This window comes from Schistocerca serialis, chromosome 3, assembly GCF_023864345.2.
Source record: "Schistocerca serialis cubense isolate TAMUIC-IGC-003099 chromosome 3, iqSchSeri2.2, whole genome shotgun sequence".
Taxonomy (NCBI): domain Eukaryota; kingdom Metazoa; phylum Arthropoda; class Insecta; order Orthoptera; family Acrididae; genus Schistocerca; species Schistocerca serialis.
The window spans coordinates 559,325,153-559,345,348 of NC_064640.1; positions in this window are offsets into that span (position 1 = coordinate 559,325,153).

Consider the following 20,196-nt stretch of genomic DNA (forward strand, 5'->3'; position numbering starts at 1 on the left):
CTTGAACCATGCAGAGCTGCTCGTGAGCGTGAGAGCCAGTGCATCGTTACCGATGGGGGTTTCTTGGACTGAGGTGAACACTGCTGATTTTAAGTCTCCTTCGATCTGTTTAAGCAGATTCAAAAAAATTATGCAGTACAGGAAGTCACAAAAAAAACGAAATTTACGTCAAGTAAATGCGTATAGGAAATGTCAGTAAAATGTAGCTGACGTGAAGACGATGCTTACTGTTATCCCTACAGCTGTTGGTCCAATCACGATCAGACACTTTCCGTGAAAGAACCGCGAGCAAACTCCACTTTATCATTTCGAGACGAAAAAAAGGCGGAGTCTATTGTGCAGTCGATTAATGCTGTGAATATGCAACACTATCACAATTATAAGTGGATTACATTCTACGAAACTTTATATCTGTCTTCAGGGATCTCAAGGCATAATAGTGATAAAAATAAAAATGAGGACTGTTTAGTAAAAAATCTGATAATCGATCCATCAAAATCTGGAAAATGAAAAAGAATAATTTTTAACATTTCATTCGAAACAGTTTGTAACCAGCTGCCGAAATTAATTTATTTTATGGACTCTTGGCCTTGACATAACGATACCTCTCTTTTTAAGGAGGGCTATGAAAAGACTCTTGATATAATTTAGATTCCTTCCGGAACAATCAGCGTGACGCTCAATAAAAAAATTTTTCGATTGTGGAAATTAATCGCATTTGTGAGGAAATTGTTGGACAATACAATCACATGTAGCTCCATTTCATTTGAGGTTTATCAGAGGAACAGCATTTTTAAATTTTGGTCATTTATGCATTGTCAGTTTCAATTGGTACGTTTAATAAACCGCTTTAAGTATACCCGGTATGCAGCACAGTAAGTGGAGCGATGTGTGGCGGCGCAATGCGATTCAGCTGCGTATAAAATTCCACTCACCTTTGATGAATCTCTTCACATACGCACACCTCCTCGAAGTTACTGAAATGCAGTTCTCAGCCGGAAAAAGCTATAGAAAAGAAATGCTGTACACATAGTGATCACAAATCACACTAAAAATTCTCTTTTCGATTGAAGGTTAATAATAGTTAAATGAAAGTATTTATGAGCGTAAAATTTCACTCTATTACGCTGAGCTAACATACACCAGTTAGTGCCAGAGCCCTACTCTAAGCTGTATAAAGTCTGAACAGTCCACACGCACACATCATTCACAACCGTAGCCAGTTTGATAATTATTGTTTATCTTTCACCGAAAGCTTGCAAACGGATTGTTTCTTTCAGAATAGCTCGTTCAAATGTTGTTATAATCAGACTCATGTAACAAAATTTTCACTTTCTCGATTAAGCAACACGCCACGCGGAATTTAGTTATTTAAAATGTCACCAAAATTTTTGGTATAAATAATTTTTGGTATAAATAATATAGTGAAGCCATAATGCTTCTCACTATCTCGACCATAATGTTTTGACTTAATATAGACATAGATCATATACAACTCTTTCGTTTCACCTTCTTTCTTTCCAGTTCTCTCATAAGAGTCTAGCTAGTGTCAATATTAGTATTATCCTTTCCAAAGATCGTTAGTCTTCACATCATCATACTAATCAGTTAATCTCGATAGCTACATCCGGTATTTTTCCATGTTACAAGAGGCTGTTAACCATTTTCCATCAGAACAACAAACTGTCACCTTACAACAAGTTAACTTACTCCATCATTATCGGATTTTCATCATGACAACTCACCTCTGGCAGCAACAAAACTACTTATTCCTCATTGGTCTCCATTTACAAATACGTTCCTTCACATGTAACCTTCAGTAAAATTTAGATAATCAGGTCAAAATCCACCTACCATCTGTCACTAACACAACTCTCACTACCCCAAGTACCTCAAATCGTCATTAATCACATAATTTTCACTAACACTCCATGTAATCACTACATATTACATTAAGCCTTCCTTCCACAATTAAACATTTTGCGCCGTTTATAAGCATCATCGTGACAGTACCTCTTGCTGCTTCTACTTTACTACAGAAGTGAAAAAAATTAAAGATGATAGATCAAAGTTCAGAATGACAGATGAGGATGATCGACAACACAAAATGAAATTGAAGTAGTATTGTCAGTCACTCGAGTACCTGGTAGTCGTCAATTACCTACGTTGCAATGAGTGTAATGCCCTCTAAGGTATTTACCCAACTCCTTTTTTTATCTGCCTGATACCTTCTGTATTAGTACAATCACAACTTTCAAGGGCCCATTTATGAATATGTTTTTCCATGGCTACCCAATTACTGGAATTCAATTCTCTCTCCATCTAACTTTCACATGGTTTAACAAAACAAATGTGCCTGCTGAACGCTTACATTCACACCAAATGCAACAGAACTTACCACATTAAGCTACATTACAACGCTTACAGCTTCAGCTATCACAACAACATCAACACAATTTCCTCCACAGAAGTCAATCTGACTTCCTTAAAGTAAGCACCCCTTTGTGTATTACCATGTCAACAACATATCGCACAGGAAACACTACCTGTTAATTCTAAACTTCCACCTCTTTGTTGGAGTAAACACCCCTTTTTATGCATCACTACCTACAAAAACACCAGCTTCAGGCCCTACTGCCTGTACTCAATAACCACTGACTTTCACTGCAGCATAGTCCACCTTACTTCCTTCAGTATTGCTACTGTTACCCATCATTAACCTCCTATCACCATAGTACACAGTCATTTTACCAAACTACACATTTGACTCTAATTTATGATCTAGAATAGATAGCAGAACCGTATTACTTCCAAATTTAGCTCCCATACAGAACACTGAAACTCCAGCAAATAAAATTATGCTACAACAAAAATTATTTCTTGCCCTACTTTGCAAGAACTTTTATGCAAGAGATGACAGATGTTACAAGTGGATAACTGTATCAAAGCTTCCTTTTCCAAATCACCTAATCCACACAAGCTGTTGTCATATCAAACAGCATGAACTTCAGACTGAAAAGAGTAAAACGACAACTGAAGAGCACAGTGGGAACAGAATTCAGACAGGAAAGAGATAAGATAGAGTGCACCAGAAAATAAGAATGGACACACCCAGCTAGCGAATGCATCACTCGCCACATGGTGTGCCTACCAAAGTCACCAGACTGCCTACCTCATTTTGCTCCTCACTCTGACTTTGTTAATTCAGGTATTTCTTCTACTTTCCCTTCTATCTTGTCCTGTACAGCTAGTAAGTCTTCTGGATCAATTCCAAATTTCTCAGGGGCAAATTCGTTCTACTCTTCCATATCTTCCCTTTTGCTGCAATTATCTAATGGAAAAACTGTCATCCTCCTCAGTTGTTAGATCCTTCTTCCTAGAAAATGGTATTATTACATTTGTTTCATGTATTTACAAGACCATAGAAAACTCATGGAAATCATACTTCCCTTTGAATTTATTGAAGAAGTCCACCCTTGTCAGCATGTCCACACTTAATCCTTGAATTATCAGAAAGTTATGGTACAACTGTATACCATTTACTTTAAGAGGCAGAAACACTTCATATTTAACAGGTTTCTTAATATTTCTAGTGGCAACAACTATTTGAATTCCTATAACAGGAATCATAACTAAGTCGTCCTTGATTGCGAACCATCTAACTAGTTCTGACTAACAATACAAAGATCACTGCCACTCTCAGCTTAGCACTGCACTTCGTACCCTTGTACCACTAACTTAACTTCATGTTGTCCTGTCTCCTCCCAACTATTACTAACTTCAGATTGATCTAGCAAATCGTATACAATCTACCTTCCCTCAAAATCTTCCCCATGCCTAGGGAGTACACAGATATTTGTAGGATTATTTTCAGTATTTATCCTCATAGCAGCAGTCAATCTGTCCACTAATGACAACTGAAAATACCGTAACTGTTCACCTTTTTCTTCCTGAACCTCCTCCAATCCATTGCTTAACTGACCCCAAGTATGGTCATACTCAGCGTGTATCTCTACCCTTATTAGAGAAAATTCTCATTCATCTTTTTCAGAATATTTCTCTCGCCTAAATCGTGTAATTCTTTACTCTCTGTGCTCTCCCGTTCCTCATGATAAGGTTCCTCATCTGTTACATTGCACACGGTTCCCTGTTGATTTGAACCTGTATCATCATCTGTATACACATATATCAAATCCTCATTACTGCAGTGTTCACTTCGCCTGTTCCCATTCAAAAGGTCACCTAAGCCACCATTAAATACACATATTTTGATGTTATTTGCCTCATTTGCTGCATTCACGCTGCCCATATCATTACTTCCTAATTCAGTCACTTCTTCATTACACATCACAAATTTTTTTTTCTTTATTGAATTTCGATTCCCCTCCAGAGAAAGGGGGGGGGGGTAGCAGCGTAATATGCCGTTCGGCAGCCTACAGTAGAGTTTAGCAACATAATGGGTACAGAATAAACAATAAAAACAGGCGATAAAACGGTGACTGGTTAAAATTGCAACAGGGCGAAAAGTTGCGGAAGTTAAAATATAAAACAAAAGGTTGGTGATGCTGATTGAAACACATAGTAAATAGACATGCAGAATTAAAAGAAAAAACAAGGCAATAGTCTGGTTTCTGTTCGCAAGAGTTAAAAACACGCATGGCGACAGGATAGTGTCTGTTCACATCATGTAAAAAAACGGGACACACAACACTGACACATCACTTAAACACTGCATTATAAAAGAGACACAAAAGCAAATGGGGAGTCAGATGGGTGGGGAGGACCAGGGCAAGAGAGGGGAAAAAGGGGAGAGAAGAGGAAAAGCAAAAGGGGGAAGCCAATGGAGGGAGAAGACACAGAAAAGGGTGGGGGTCAGGGCGGATGCGAGAAGGAGTGGGAAAAGGCAGTGGAGGGGAAAGCAAAAGGACTCCGGGGAGAGAAAGGAGTCAAAGGAGGGGGAAAAAACATAATGGAAGAGAGGGGAGAGGAGAGGAAGCCCAGGTAATTGACAGAGGGAGGGAGGGAGAGGTGAGGATCAGAGTTGATAGGGGGAATAAATAGAGGAAGGGAGGGTATCATTTGGGTGGGGGAGTAGATGGAAGCCACCTTGGGAAAGGAGATGATGGGTGTAGAGATGGAGGGTAGAGGGGACACAATGGTGAAGGTGCAGTAGCAGGTGGGAGTTGGAGAGGAGCAACCAGGGGAAGGGGGGGAGATCAAGTAGGCAGGATGTGTAGAGGACTCAGATATGTTTGAGGAAATGGAGCATAAGGGGGAAAGGAATCAGATCATAGAGGATCTAGGATCTGCGGGGGGGGGAGGGGGAGAGGCATATACAGAAGGGGAGATGGAGTGCATGGCACTTGAGGATCTGGAGGGACTTATAGAATTTGGGAGCAGGGGACGGATATCCAGGCAGGACTGGCATAACAGACGATGAGAGAGATTGATTGTTTGTAGGTTTGTAAGTTACACATCACTGAAGGAGTTGTTAGCGATTTTAAAAGATTTCCCGTCCTGCAGTTTCTAGTTCCCAAAACAGGCGCCAATATGCTAATTTCTGATTGCCAGAGGAACATCATAGCCACTCGGAAAGCAGCATCAAACCCGCTCAATCCCGCACATATGTACACAACCAATCAAAATTTGCTACTGAATCAGATCAGTAAATGAACATAAATAAATTCTGAAAATCCACAAATATGAAATTAACTCCCTCTTAACAAAACCACTTTACCAAAATCATAGTCTCATTTCCCCAGTACCATAAACTGACTAAATAGTTTGTAACAAATTCTCTGGTACAGATGACTAATACACAGGCCATCCTCGAACATTCATGATGAGACCAGTTGCTTCAATATACAATACATACTCAACATAAAACATTATTTCACATTCATACCTTTATCCACTCTGTTATCTAAGAACGTTATAATAGTAATTAATAAACAATTATAAAATTAAACAAACAGTACTGTTAATAAAAACGACAGTATTTTGACTGCATCTGTAACAGTGTCCACAGCCAGTGACCTCTATCAGATCGCATACAAAATTCACAGCTCGTGGTCTCGCTGTCGCGTTCTAGCTTCCCGAGCACGGAGTCCCACATTCGATTCTCGGCGGGGTCAGGGATTTTCACCTGCCTCGAGATGACCGGATGTTTGTGTTGTCGTCATCATTTATGAAAGTGGTGAGATTCGACTGAGCAAAGGTTGGGAATCTGTACGGGCGCTGATAACCGCGCAGTTGAGCGCCCCACAATCCATACATCATCATCATCACTGCATAGAAACTGCATGCTCCCGGGCATCTGATGCCACCTGTCCTGTGCGTGCCGGCGGGTGTGGCCGAGCGGTTCTAAATGCCTCAATCTGGAACCGCGCGATCGCTACGGTCACAGGTTCGAATCCTGCCTCAGGCATGGATGTGTGTGATGTCCTTAGGTTAGTTAGGTTTAAGTAGTTCTAAGTTCAAGGGGACCGATGATCTCAGATGTTAAGTCCCATAGTGCTCAGAGCCATTTATATTGTCCTGTGGGTGACTCATACTGCACGTCTCTTCACTGTGTAACGATCTCAGTAGCCACGATGTAAGGTGCTAAGGTTCAAATGGGATGCGCTATTTATTATTCCACCGCTATTCCGTTTAAATAGAACTAGTAATAATGTGAAGTGCCTGAAAGTATTAAGTTTCCTTCCGTCAGTTGTATCAGGTGTGAAGAAAATATTTATTTTCGTCATTCAAATGACACTTCACCTTATTGTGACGACTGTGGGGAATAAACAAAGTACTCGTCCTTACCAATATATATAGTATTCAAACATTATCATAAGAAATGTGCTACAGGAATTGTTATAAAATAATACACTTACAAGAAATATTTTGATAAGTTAAAGACACGATTGATTGAAGTCGTTTATAATGTAACATCAAACACTGCTAACAGAATCTTCCGTCGGGTCTTGGTAGAAAAACATTATAATAAATGAAAAAGCATTAGTTTGCTTTTGTTCTACAACACTATAGAACAAAAGCAAATTAGCGCTTTTTCATTTGTTATTAATTTTCCTCTCCCGGTCACGTTTATAAGAATTACAGTGAGGTGACGAAAGTCACAGGATAGTGATACGCTCTTATACAGTTGGCGATAGCGTCGCGTGCACAAGATATAACAGGACACTGCGTTGGAGGAGCTGTTATTTGTATTCAGGTGATTCATGGGAAAAGGTTTTCAATGTGATTATGGCTGCACGACAGGAATTAACAGACTTGACAGAATGGTAGTTGGGGCTACACGTATGGGACATTGCGCATCGGAAATCGTTAGAGAATTCAATATTACGAGATCCACAGTGCCAAGAGTGTTCTAAGAATACCAAATTCCAGGCACTACCTCTCCCAAGGACAACACAGTGGCCGATGGCCTTCTTTTAACGACCGAGAGCAGCGGAATTTGCATGTTGCCTTGGCCTGCTCGATCAGCAGACCCTTCTCCAATCGAGCACGTATGGGCATACATAGGACGATAGGTCCAACGTGATCGACAAACAGCATTAGCCGTCCCTGTATTGACCGACCAAGAGCAACAGGCCTGGAACTCCATTCAACAAATTGACATCCGGCACCTATACAACACAATGCATCCAACATTGCCGGGTTGTATTCAACATTCCGTCGGATACACTGGTTGTTAATGTTTCAACATTGCAAATTTGCAATGTTCTATCTAGCGCTTGCATTAACTTCTGATGTTGCAATGTTAATCACTGAAACATGTTACCTAGACAAATGTATTCCCGACATTTCATTACTGCATGTTAATTACTTTCCAGTGCTACGGTTTTTTCCGTTAGTGTATATATGCATCTTTAAAGTGCATAAAAATGAAAATGTTTCCTACAAATGAGGAATAAACTGAAAAATCTAATTATTATTACTGTTCAGAATGTGTAGCTTAATCTGCGTTACGCGAATATTTTCTACAAAAACATAAGCATTCTTACACATCTAGATACAACTAAACGAATTTTTCAGCCACACACACTGAGGTATGAGGTCGACGCCATTACAGCATGCTGTGGGAGTTGATGGGGGGTATGACTCTGCTGGGCTTAACTGTTGCTGATATCTACGCCCGCAACGAAGATCTTATCTGTCTGGTGGGGCTTCCCGCCCATGCTCGCATATGGGACTTACCTACACCACGCCACGCGGGCGCTAACAGCAGCTCAACCTGGTGGAGAATCATACTACTCAGTCACTGCTCAGCATAGCTGTTGCGGAATCGTACCCCTGAGTCGCTGCTCAGCTCATCTCGCTGGCAGTGACTAATTGTATGTTTATTTGCATGTTATGGGACATATATATATGCGGAAATGAAGAAAGTATAATATGGACAACACAGCAAAAAGACTGTATGATTGTTTGATGATATATACTCTATATGCTTTGCAATCAGCCTGAATCGTATTCAGGTATGCAAGTGCAATTACATACATAGACATTCCTTCAGTAAATTCAGCTTCCACAGATTTTATAATTACGATGTCAACACTTAGATTCTTTGTTATTAGTTGAATACAAGCATTTACGCGCTGTTTTAATTGTTTTATATTTACATACACTACGGGCCATTATAATTGCTACACCACGAAGATGACGTGCTACAGACGCGAAATTTAACCGACAGGAAGAAGATGCTGTGATATGCAAATGATTAGCTTTTCAGAGCATTCACACAAGGTTGTCGCCGGTGGCGACACCTACAACGTGCTGACATGAGGAAAGTTTCCAACCGATTTCTCATACAGAAACAGCAGTTGACCGGCGTTGCCTGGTGAAACGTAATTGTAATGCCTCGTGTAAAGAGGAGAAATGCGTACCATCACGTTTCCGACTTTGATAAAGGTCGGATTGCAGCCTATCGCGATTGCGGTTTATAGTATCGCGACTTTGCTAATCGCGTTGGTCGAGACCCAATGACTGTTAGCAGAACATGGAATCGGTGGTTTCAGGAGGGTAATACGGAACGCCGTGCTGAATCCCAACGGCCTCTTATCACTAGCAGTCGAGATGACAGGCATCTTATCCGCATGGCTGTAACGGATCGTGCAGCCACATCTTGATCCCTGAGTCAACAGATGGGGACGTTTGCAAGACAACAACCATCTGCACGAACAGTTCGACGACGTTTGCAGCAGCATGGACTATCAGCTCAGAGACCATGCTGCATCACAGACAGGAGTGCCTGCGATGGTGTACTCAACGACGAACCTGGGTGTACGAATGTCAAAACTTCAATTTTTCGTATGAATCCAGGTTCTGTTTACAACATCATGATAGTCGCATCCGTGTTTGTGCGACATCGCGGTGAACGCACATTGGAAGCGTGTATTCGTCATCGCCATTCTGGGGTATCATCCGACGTGGTGGTATGGGGTGTCATTGGTTACACGTCTCGGTCATCTCTTGTTCGCATTGACGGTACTTGGAACAGTGGACGTTACATTTCAGATGTGTTACGACCTGTGGCTCTACCGTTCATTCGATCCCTTCGAAACCCTACATTTCAGCAGGATAATGCACGACCGCATGTTGCAGGTCCTGTACGGGCCTTTCTGGATACAGAAAATGTTAGACTGCTGCCCTGGCCAGCACATTCTCCAGATCTCTCACCAACTGAAAAGGTCTGCTCAATGGTGGCCGAACAACTGGCTCGTCACAATACCCCAGTCACTACTCTTCATGAATTGTAGTATCGTGTTGAAGCTGCATGGGCAGCTGTACCTGTACACGCTATCGAAGCTCTGTTTGAGTCAATGCCCAGGCGTATCAAGACCGTTATTACGGCCAGAGGTGGTTGTTCTGGGTACTGATTTCTCAGGATCTATGCAACCAAATTGCGTGAAATTCTAATCACACGTGAGTTCTAGTATAATATGTTTGTCCAATGAATACCCGTTAATCATCTGCATTTTCTTGGTGCAGCAATTTTAATGGCTCGTAGTGTACTTCACACACAATTGCTATATAATGTCATAGTATGCAGCTATAATATACTGAGGCCAGTGTATTAGTCTGTGTTGTGGTCTTCAGTCCAGACACTGGTTTGATGCAGCTCTTCATGCTACTTTATCCTGTGCAAGCCTCTTCATCTCCGAATAACTATCGCAACCTACATCCTTCTGAATCTGCTTAGTGTATTCATCTCATAGTCTCCCTCTACGATATTTATCTCCACGCTTCCCTCCATTCCTAAATTGGTGATCCGTTGATTCCTCAGAACTTGTCCTGCCAACCGATCCCTTCTTCTAGTAAAGTTGTGCTACAAATTCCTCTTCTCCTCAATTCCATTCAGTACCTCCTTATTAGTTACGTGATCTACCCAAGTAATCTTCCGCATTCTTTTGTACCACCACATTTCGAAAGGTTCTATTCTCTTTGTAGGATGTGAGGTCAGCCGGCCAGAGTGGCCGTGCGGTTCTGGGCGCTACAGTCTGGAGCCGAGCGTCCGCTACGGTCGCAGGTTCGAATCCTGCCTCGGGCATGGATGTGTGTGATGTCCTTAGGTTAGTTAGGTTTAATTAGTTCTACGTTCTAGGCGACTGATGACCTCAGAAGTTAAGTCGCATAGCGCTCAGAGCCATTTGAACCATTTTTGATGTGAGGTCAGCCAGTTACGCAAACACGGTCAATACAAGGTGCTGCAGATCCAAATGATGAAGATCTTCTCTTCTCTTCTTGTCTAAACTAGTTATGGTCCATGTTTCACTTCCATACATGGCTACATTCCATACAAATACTTTCAGAAAAGACTTCCTGACACTTAAATCTACACTCGATGTTTACAAATTTCTATTCTTCCGAAACGCTTTCCTTGCCATTGCCAGTCTACATTTTATATCCTCTCTACTTCGACCATCATCAGTTATTTTGCTCCCCAAATAGCAAAACTCCTTTACTACTTTAAGTGTCTCATTTCCTAATCTAATTCCCTCAGCATCACCTGATTTAATTGGACCACATTCCATTATCCTCGTATTGCTTTTGTTGATGTTCATCTTGTATCCTCCTTTCAAGACACTGTCCATTCCGTTCAGCTGCTCTTCCAGGTTCTCTGCTGTCTCTAACAGAATTGCAATATCGTCGGCAAACCTTTAAGTTTTTATTTCTTCTCAATGTATTTTAATTCCTACTCCAAATATTTGTCTTGTTTCCTTTACTCCTTGCTCAATGTACAAACTGAATAACATCGGGGATAGGCTACAACCCTGTCTCACTCTCTTCTCAATCATTGCTTCCCTTTCGTGTCCGTCTACTCCATCTACTGCCGTCTGGTTTCTGTACAAATTGCAAATAGCCCTAATAGCCCTTCGCTCCCTGTGTTTTACCCCTGCCACCTACAGAATTAGAAAGAGAGTATTCCAGTCAACATTGTCAAAAGCTTTCTCTGTGTCTACAAATGCTATAAACGTAGGTCTGCCTTAACCTATCTTCTAAGTTAAGTCGTAGGGTCAGTATTGCCTCGGGTGTTCCAACATTTCTACAGAATCCAAGCTGACCGTTCCCGTGCTCGGCTTCTACTGGTTTTTCCATTCGTCTGTAAAGAATTCGTGTTAGTATTTTGCAAACGTGACTTACTAAACTGATAGTTCGATAATTTTCACACTTGACATCACCTGCTTTCTTTGGGATTGGAATTATCGTATTCTTCTTGAAGTCTGTGGTTATTTTGCCTCTCTCATACATCTTGCTCACCAGATGGAAGAGTTTTGTCATAGCTGGCTCTCCCAAGGCTATATCAATAGTTCTAATGGAATGTTGTCTACTTCCGGGATCTTGTTACGACTTAGGTCTTTCAGAGCTCTGTCAAATTCTTCATGCAGTATCATAACTTCCATATCATCTTCATCGACGTCCTCTTCCATTTCCATAATATTGCCCTCAAGTACATCGCCCTTGTGTAGACCCTCTACATACTACTTCCACCTTTCTGCGTTCCCTTCTTTGCTTAAGACCGGTTTTCACTCCCAGGTCTTAATATTCATATAGGTGGTTTTCTTTTCTCCAAAGGTCTCCTTAATTTTCCTATAGGCAGTATCTATCTTAACCATAGCGATGCATGCTCCTACATCCTTTCATTTGTCCTCTAGCCATATCTGCTTTGCCATTTTGCACTTCCTGTCGATCTCATTTTTGAGACGTTTGTATTCCTTTTCGCCTGCTTCATTTACTGCATTTTTTATTTTCTCCTTTCATCAATTAAAATCGAACAACTCTTCTGCTACCCATGGATTTCTTCTAGCTCTCGTCTTTTTACTTACTTGATCATCTCATGACTTCACCGTTTCATCTCTCAAAGCTACCCATTCTTCACCTACTGAATCTCTTTCCCTTTTCTTGTCAATCGTTCCCTAGTGCTCTGTCTGAAACTCTCTGCAACCTCTGGTTCTTTCAGTTTATCCTGGTCCTATCTCCTTAAATTCCAAACTTTTTGCAGATTCTTCAGTTTTAATCTACAGTTCATAACGAATAAATTGTGGTCAGAGTCCACATCTGGAGCTAGAAATATCTTGAAATTTAAAACTTGATTCCTAAATCTCTGTCTTACGATTATATAATCCATCTGAAACCTTCCAGTGTCTCCAGGCCTCTTCCACGTTTACAGCCTTCTTTCATGATTCTTAAACCAAGAGTTAGCTATGATTAAGTTATACTCTGCCCAAAATTCTACCTGGCGGCTTCCTCTTTCATTCCTTACCCCCAGCCCATTTCATCAACTACTTTTCCTTCTCTTCCTTTTCCAACTATCGAATACCAGTCACCCATGACTATTAAATTTTCGTCTCCCTTAACTATCTTAAAAATTTCTTTTATGGCACCATACATTTCTTCAATCTCTTCATCATCTGCGGAGCTAGTAGGCACATAAACTTGTACTACTGTGGAAGGCGTGGGCTTCGTGTCTATCTTGGGTAGAATAATGCCGTCACTATGCTGTTCGTAGTAGCTTACCCGCGTTCTTATTTTTTATTCATTATTAAACCTACTTCTGCATTAACCTTATTTGATTTTGAATTTATAGGCCTGTATTCACCTGATCAGAAGTCTTCTACATCCTGCCACCGAAATTCACTAGTTCCCACTATATCCAACTTTAACCTATCCTTTTCCATTTTTAAATTTTCTGCCCGATTAAGGGATCTAACATTCCACGCTCCGATCCGTAGAACACGTTTTGTTTCTGCTGATAACGTCCTCCTGAGTAGTCCCCTCCCGGAGATACGAATGGGGGACTATTTTACCTCCGGAATATTTTATCCAAGAGGAGGCCATCACCATTTAACCATACAGAAAAGCTATATGCCCTAGGCAAAAATTCAGACATTCGTCGTTGGTCCCTTTCTTGCACGATCTTTTTCCGACCGCAGCGATGTCGGAGATATGATGTCTTACCGAATTCACAGTACACTCTTGTAATGGTCGTACGGAAAAATTCCAACTTCATCATTACCTTGGAGATGCTGCGTCCCATCGTTCGTGCGCCGACTATATCAACACGTTCAAACTCACTGCAACTGTAGCAGCGGTAATCGATCTAATAACTGGGCCAGACACATGTTGTCTTGATTAGGCGTTGCCGACCGCAGCGCCGTATTCTGCCTGTTTACGTATCACTGTATTTAAATACGCATGCTCATACGAGTTGCTTTGGTGTTTCAGAGTATTTGTAAATGGTTGAGTACAATATTACTAATTGATGGATAAATACTGATGTTCCAACTTCTTCTGCTGTTTGGCCAATCTCTGCTGACAGAGCTTCATGACAATCATTTCACTACCACATACAGACATCAAATGATCCCTACTGGGTGATAGCAAAGTGGGGGAGATGACCTGTGGGGAAGAGGAGAGAGGATGAGTGTGGTGTGAGGGGTGGGAAGAGGAGGGAACAAGAAGGGGTGATTTTGACACGTGTGACCAATATGACGTGCATAACTGCATCAACCGTAATATTATACGAATGCTCATATTGTGGTTATGTCGCACCGGTGGACACTCTCTACTAACATTCACTGTGTCAACTAATGCAAAATTGTGTATAATCGCCTATATCCGAAATGTAGCCATTATTCGGACTACAATGAAAAGTGTAGAGATTCTTTGATTATCTACTTTTTGAGGTTGTCTAGAGAAATTTTATTGGATCTATGTTCTATAAATCCAATGGTAAACTTCCAAAGATTTCTTCTGTAATACATAGACGTCTCCGTAAGAACGTTTCTGGCGGAAGAGCTATTCAGCTAGCACGGAAGAACAGAAAAGGTAGGGCTACTCCACTTCTGCAGCTATTGTTTCGTAACTTCTATTCAAAATACTAAGACTTACGCACCACTGCATCAAAAAAGCTCGGCTGCACACATTTGTCGATTTCCGATGCACAAGAAATAAACAGAAGTTAAAGAAACCGTTTGACGTGCTGTTAAATTGGGGGATGGGGTGGAAAATGTGCCATAGTCACATTGTTTACACAACATATGGACTACAGGCAAGTAGAGTCTCACATCCTGTGACAAAGCGTCAAGTTTGCTGCCGTATACAAAAAAACTGTGCACTAAATTAGTGATGACGTCTTACGAAAGTTACTGTGGTTCTCAACGACTGCCGACGTATGAGAGTGCCTTGAGTTATCACAGTCACGAAAATATGGAGGACAGCTGGTTTTATGGAAGAGTAACATAGAAAGAAGAGTAAATTAGTGAAATGAAACCAAGCGACACGTCAGTTTCGTCATAGGCTACTAAAATGTACGAGATGAATGTAAATCTTAGGTGGAAATAAACCTGATATGCATGTGTGTCTGTCTATGCAGTAATTCATTTTTAGAAGAGCTTTACAATGAAGAGAAAATTAGGTATCAGGATAACTGTATATATTTTGTATTGGAGTGGCCAAACAAGAACGACAGACGAAGTCGTCACTCTCATCGCTCCAGAAATGCACTCTGACACAAAAAAGAGACGCAGAACGAAGGAGTTATCCAAATAGGACAGAATCGGCAGATGTACAAACAAACAAATCAGCGGTAGCTCGAAAGTCAGAGAACTAAATTCTCCCAAGATTGGAGGAAATTTTGTGGCATCAGCTTCAGACAGATACTGGCAACCTTCCAAGGAATAAGTAGGCTGACGACTGACATAATGCTGCAGCTAGGCACCGCAGCAGTGGTCATGCAGCATCCTGCCACGCCGTGTTCTACCTTCAGCGGTGGACTAGCTTACTACATGCTGCACCACAATCTGGCGTTTCCACAGCCAGATACTTGACAGGAGCCTGGCTCCTCTTGTAACATACGCAGCTAGGGTGAGTATAAATACCCCCATCTCAGCTGGTTATTGCACTCGTTCAGTGTAATGCATTCGAGCAGCGCTGTCTCCATACCAGTCACTGGGTGAATGCGCAGCTAAGCTAGTACAGCATCATTGAGAAGACTCATCAAATAGGCTAGGCCACTGATCTACAAACCATCAGCTAGCACTTATGATTCCAGGCTTCGAAGTGGATGGGGCGAGTCTGCCTGCTACTCCAGTCAGTCTCTGAGCCAACCATTTCAGGCTGCAGGTGGAGTGGTGTATGTTGGCCCAGCCACCAAACCTTGCTGTGCGAAGGAGCTGACGCCTGACTTTTGTCAGTAAAGCCCATCTCATATGGAGTTTAGTAGGTGGTGCACATGACTGTTAGCTAGCAGATGGGGATGACGCCTACCTCACATGCTGATCCTCTCACAAGGTGTATGATCAAGCGCCGAAGCTAGTTGGCTTGCTTGACGCCATAAGTGGCAAGTCGTGCAAGCTGGCTGAACCGCAGTATTCTTCAAACCATTATAAAGTAACCACTCAGTGAAAAGAGAAAGAATTAATTCTCAGCCATTTAGAGCGTCATTATTCAGCTTCATGATGAACTATCATTTCGTTATTCGTTGTGATATTTTAGGATTAAGTAAACTAATGTAAGAATTTCGGGATGTTTGCAGTGAAAAATAGACGTCGCTATGAATTTGCGTTTGGTGCATGCTATGCCATACGTTGCAGCATATGAAAAGTACCTAACATATTGCATTTTTTATTAAAATTTTGAGGGGTATTGCTATGGTTTCAGATATCGCAACAAGATTTTGGCAAATGATAGTACGCAAAGAGGAGAGTATTTTGCCATATGATTTAAACGCTAAATTTCCATACCATATGCATTGCAATATTATATGCATTGCAGTCAATCGACTACAGGTTTTTCCAGTGCAATGTTGTAATATTTAATCGCCGTCGATAGCTGGTGAAACGAGAATTACTCTGTGTTTGGAACAATAAATGTGAAAAAATTCATAACCTATTGACTTGTCGTTCCATCAGTTGCTGTTTCATAATTCTGTCGCAGTTTCAACTGCATTAGACTGTTACTGAGGTGAATACTTACAAACCTTGCTGCATTTTGGCGAAATAAGGAGATTTTACAGTGCCAACAAGGGAACTTATGTATTATTCAAAACTAGTCATAACTAGTGATAACGTTTCTCTGAAGAAAAATAAAGGGTATAGGAAGTCTGGCGAAAACAGACCGCTACTTCCACTGAAATTTCAACGGAGTCCTATACCACAGAGTGTTGTTAATAATGAACGATGTGGATTGACACTACACTGGCCAAAGAATTTCATTTCTGTGAGATATGAAGACATTTAAATTTGCAAAATTCCATCAACTACCTATCAATATGTAAATATATTACCAATATCTTTGACAAAGCGAAAGCTGTTTGTCGTGAAAAGTACAATCCCTCATTCTGTATAGGGATAAACAAGAAAAGATGGCATAGCACGTACTACTAATTGTTTGCATACGTTGTTAGATTATTGAGATACAGAAATAATATCCGTTGCTCAGTTTCAATTCACATCTTTCATTTTTAAAAATGCAATGAGGTATAGCATCGTGCCGAAATTTCAACAGAAGTGGCACTTTACTTTCCTCAGACTTATTATCACCTTTGTTTTTCTTCAGAGAAACATTATCAATGCTGAGTTCTGATAAATATGTAAATCTCCTTATTGACACATTAATCGGTTTCTTTCGCCAGCTGAGTTTATAAATATTCATCTCACTAACAGTCTAATGTAGTTGAAATTTGCAAGAGTATTATAAAACAGCAACAGCTGGAAAAACAAATTAGTATCGTATGAAAATGCCTATTCTGGGGATAAAAATAAACTGTCATTCCTTCACATAAATTGTTTCAGTTCCACAGTAATTCTCGTTTCACCACCTATCGATGGCGCTTTAATCTTACATCATTGCATTGAAAGTCTGTAGTCGCTTGCATGCCACGGTAGATACGGAAGTTTCGCATATTAATCATACGGAAAAATACTCTCCTCTTTGTGTAGTATCATTTGTCAACATACTGTTTCGATATCTGCAACAGTTTACGAGATACGAGAAATTTTGTTAATGTTTCATGCTGGCTCTTTCACTGGCACGTGAGTTCGAGAGGGAACGCTTTATATACGTTCCAGTTTCTCGAGTAGGTAATAGATAGACAGAAATATCCTTCAAAGTTTAAAGAAAAATTGAGTATGTTAGTTATATTTCATATGTAGCAGCATATGACCTTACATGCACCAAACGAAAATCCAAGTGACCTCTATCTTCCACTTCAAACTACCCAAAAGTCTTGCATTAATTTACTTAATCCAAAAATATCGCAATCAGTGTGACCATTAACGAAATGATAGGCAGTTCATCATGAAGCTGATGAATGAAGCTGTATTATGTGCGAGAATCAATTTTTCTACCGAAAAGCTTCTTTACAATCGATTGAGAACAATTGCAAGTCGGCCGGAGGGCGCGTGACTTCCTGCTTGGTCTCGAGGGTTAACTGGCGTTGTCGAGTTCCCGCCCTGTAGGGTTTGACGCCAGGTCCCAAACAGTACTCCAGATTGGTCAGTGCATGTAGCATTTAGGAAATGCCACTAGGCTTCAGAAGAAAAATAGCACCTGAGCTGATAGGGTAAACGTGCACAGCTCCCTGCTGGTGAGCAGGCTAGCAGATAACAGAGCCCTCAAGGGAACTATAGTGTTAGCCAGCATGTTAGCTTGCAGCGAATCTTATTCCTTGTGGGACTGGCTCGTGGGCGTTATCGCCGCCAGCAGCTGTTATGCTACCGCAGCATTCTGCCGTCTCACTACATTTCACTCGCTGCCTACTAAACTCGTGCGGCTCCTAGGCCACTATCATCATACTGCTGCGTGGAAGGTAACTAATTATGAACAATTTTTCTTGTTGAGAAAGCATTCTCGACTCCACGCTCCCACAGTACTGGATAATACATCCCACAGCCTTCCGTACACGTATTATCATCATCAGAAGTAAGCGACCATCAGCGTTGGTGTCAATCACTACTAAAAATATAGAAATATTATTGAGACTCATACATGCTTCCATGTCTTTCCCTTGATCATTAGTCATGTAATCGAGACAAATTTGTTAATATAGTATTAATTATTATGACAATTAGCACTCCATTTCCAGTCCTAAATCTTAAAATTTGGCTAGTGTTGAAAGTTAATATTTGTATCTCTTGTAATCTCGATGTACAAGCTGGCGGCATTCAGTTTATGTTATAGTATTCATCTGAAAGTTTGAGCAGCATTCTGTGATCTTTTAGTCTTTTGGTAGTGGACAATGCCGATATTTTGCTCATGTTTTCATCACTGCGGATTCTCCTTACTCCAATTAAATTAGTGTGTAGGCAGATGGGCTTTTGACGAAATATGATGTCAGTGTTTTCTTGCATCACAAGGTGCATAATTTTATCGTAGAACCTTGAGAACGTTACAAATTTATTTGCCTTTTCACGTATTATTTTGAATTCGGAATAATACCTGAAGGTACTGTATAGCGGGTTGTAAATAACAGCCACCCAATAATTTACGATCTATTGTTATTCTATGCAAGAAACTATGTTGAGCTGTTTTGCATTATGATTTCTTTTGAAATATCTGGATTCCATGTCTGCAATATGCTGCGTATGTATGGGTCTTTTCTCTTAAATAAACTCTAGTCTGTAATCGTTTACGTATTTTTTGGCCATGTGTAATACTATTTTAGAGCTTATAATGGGCTTTATTTGGTGATAGAGGAATCTCTTGCCACTGTTTAGTGACAAAATATGTGGCCAGATTCTCTCCATCAAACTTCAAATCAAATGCCCCCGTCTTCTCCAGTTACATTTCTCTCTTTTCGTTGCTCAATCAGCTGTCCGCTGTGGTCGAGCAGTTCTCGGTGCTTCAGTCCGGAACCGCGCTGCTGCTACGTTCGCAGGTTCGAATCCTGCCTCGGGCATGGATGTGTGTGATGTACTTAGGTTATTTAGGTTTAAGTAGTTCTAAGTCTAGGGGACTGATGACCTCAGATATTAAGTCCCATAGTGGCTAGAGCCATTTGAACCATTTTTTGTTTCTTAATCAGTCACACCATTTTATTTCCACCTGTCTTAATTTATTGTGTTCTATCTTTCTTTCCCCCTCCGTTTATCCCCTTCCCTTACCTCCATTGCTGCCAGTGCGCTCAGTTTAGACCTACCTTCTTGTAATTTGTTGTAATAGATTACATAAATTATGTTTTCTTCTACTGTACCTAATACTGTTTCTATCATTTTTTGTTCGTGGATGATTCCACAAGTCATGGCAACTATGGTAAATCTTGCGATAATGCGACAACATGAGAATTTCACAGTGTGCATTGAACCGGTACGACAGTGTGTATCTGAATGCCAACATAAAGTAGGTTCCAGTACAGGGGCTCACGGTGGAGGGTGAAATGAAACACACACATTAGAACTCTATGTAAATTTATTGTTCACGAGTGCAAATGGAACAAAAAAGCGATGGGGAAGACGCTGAGTGCCATTGGCATTGCTATCAATGTGTGCCACCTGTTGCCAAAATGCCATGAGGACATTTGTTCCTTTTGCAAAGCGTCTCCCACGAAATGGTATCCTCAGTTGTTGAATGAGATCGAAATCGCATGGACTGAGGTCTGGTGAGTAGGGTCGATGGGGGAGGATCCACCTCGTAACATGGCCAATCTCACACTGGACGTTTAAGGCGCTGGTACCTAGCTATCCTCGCATGCAG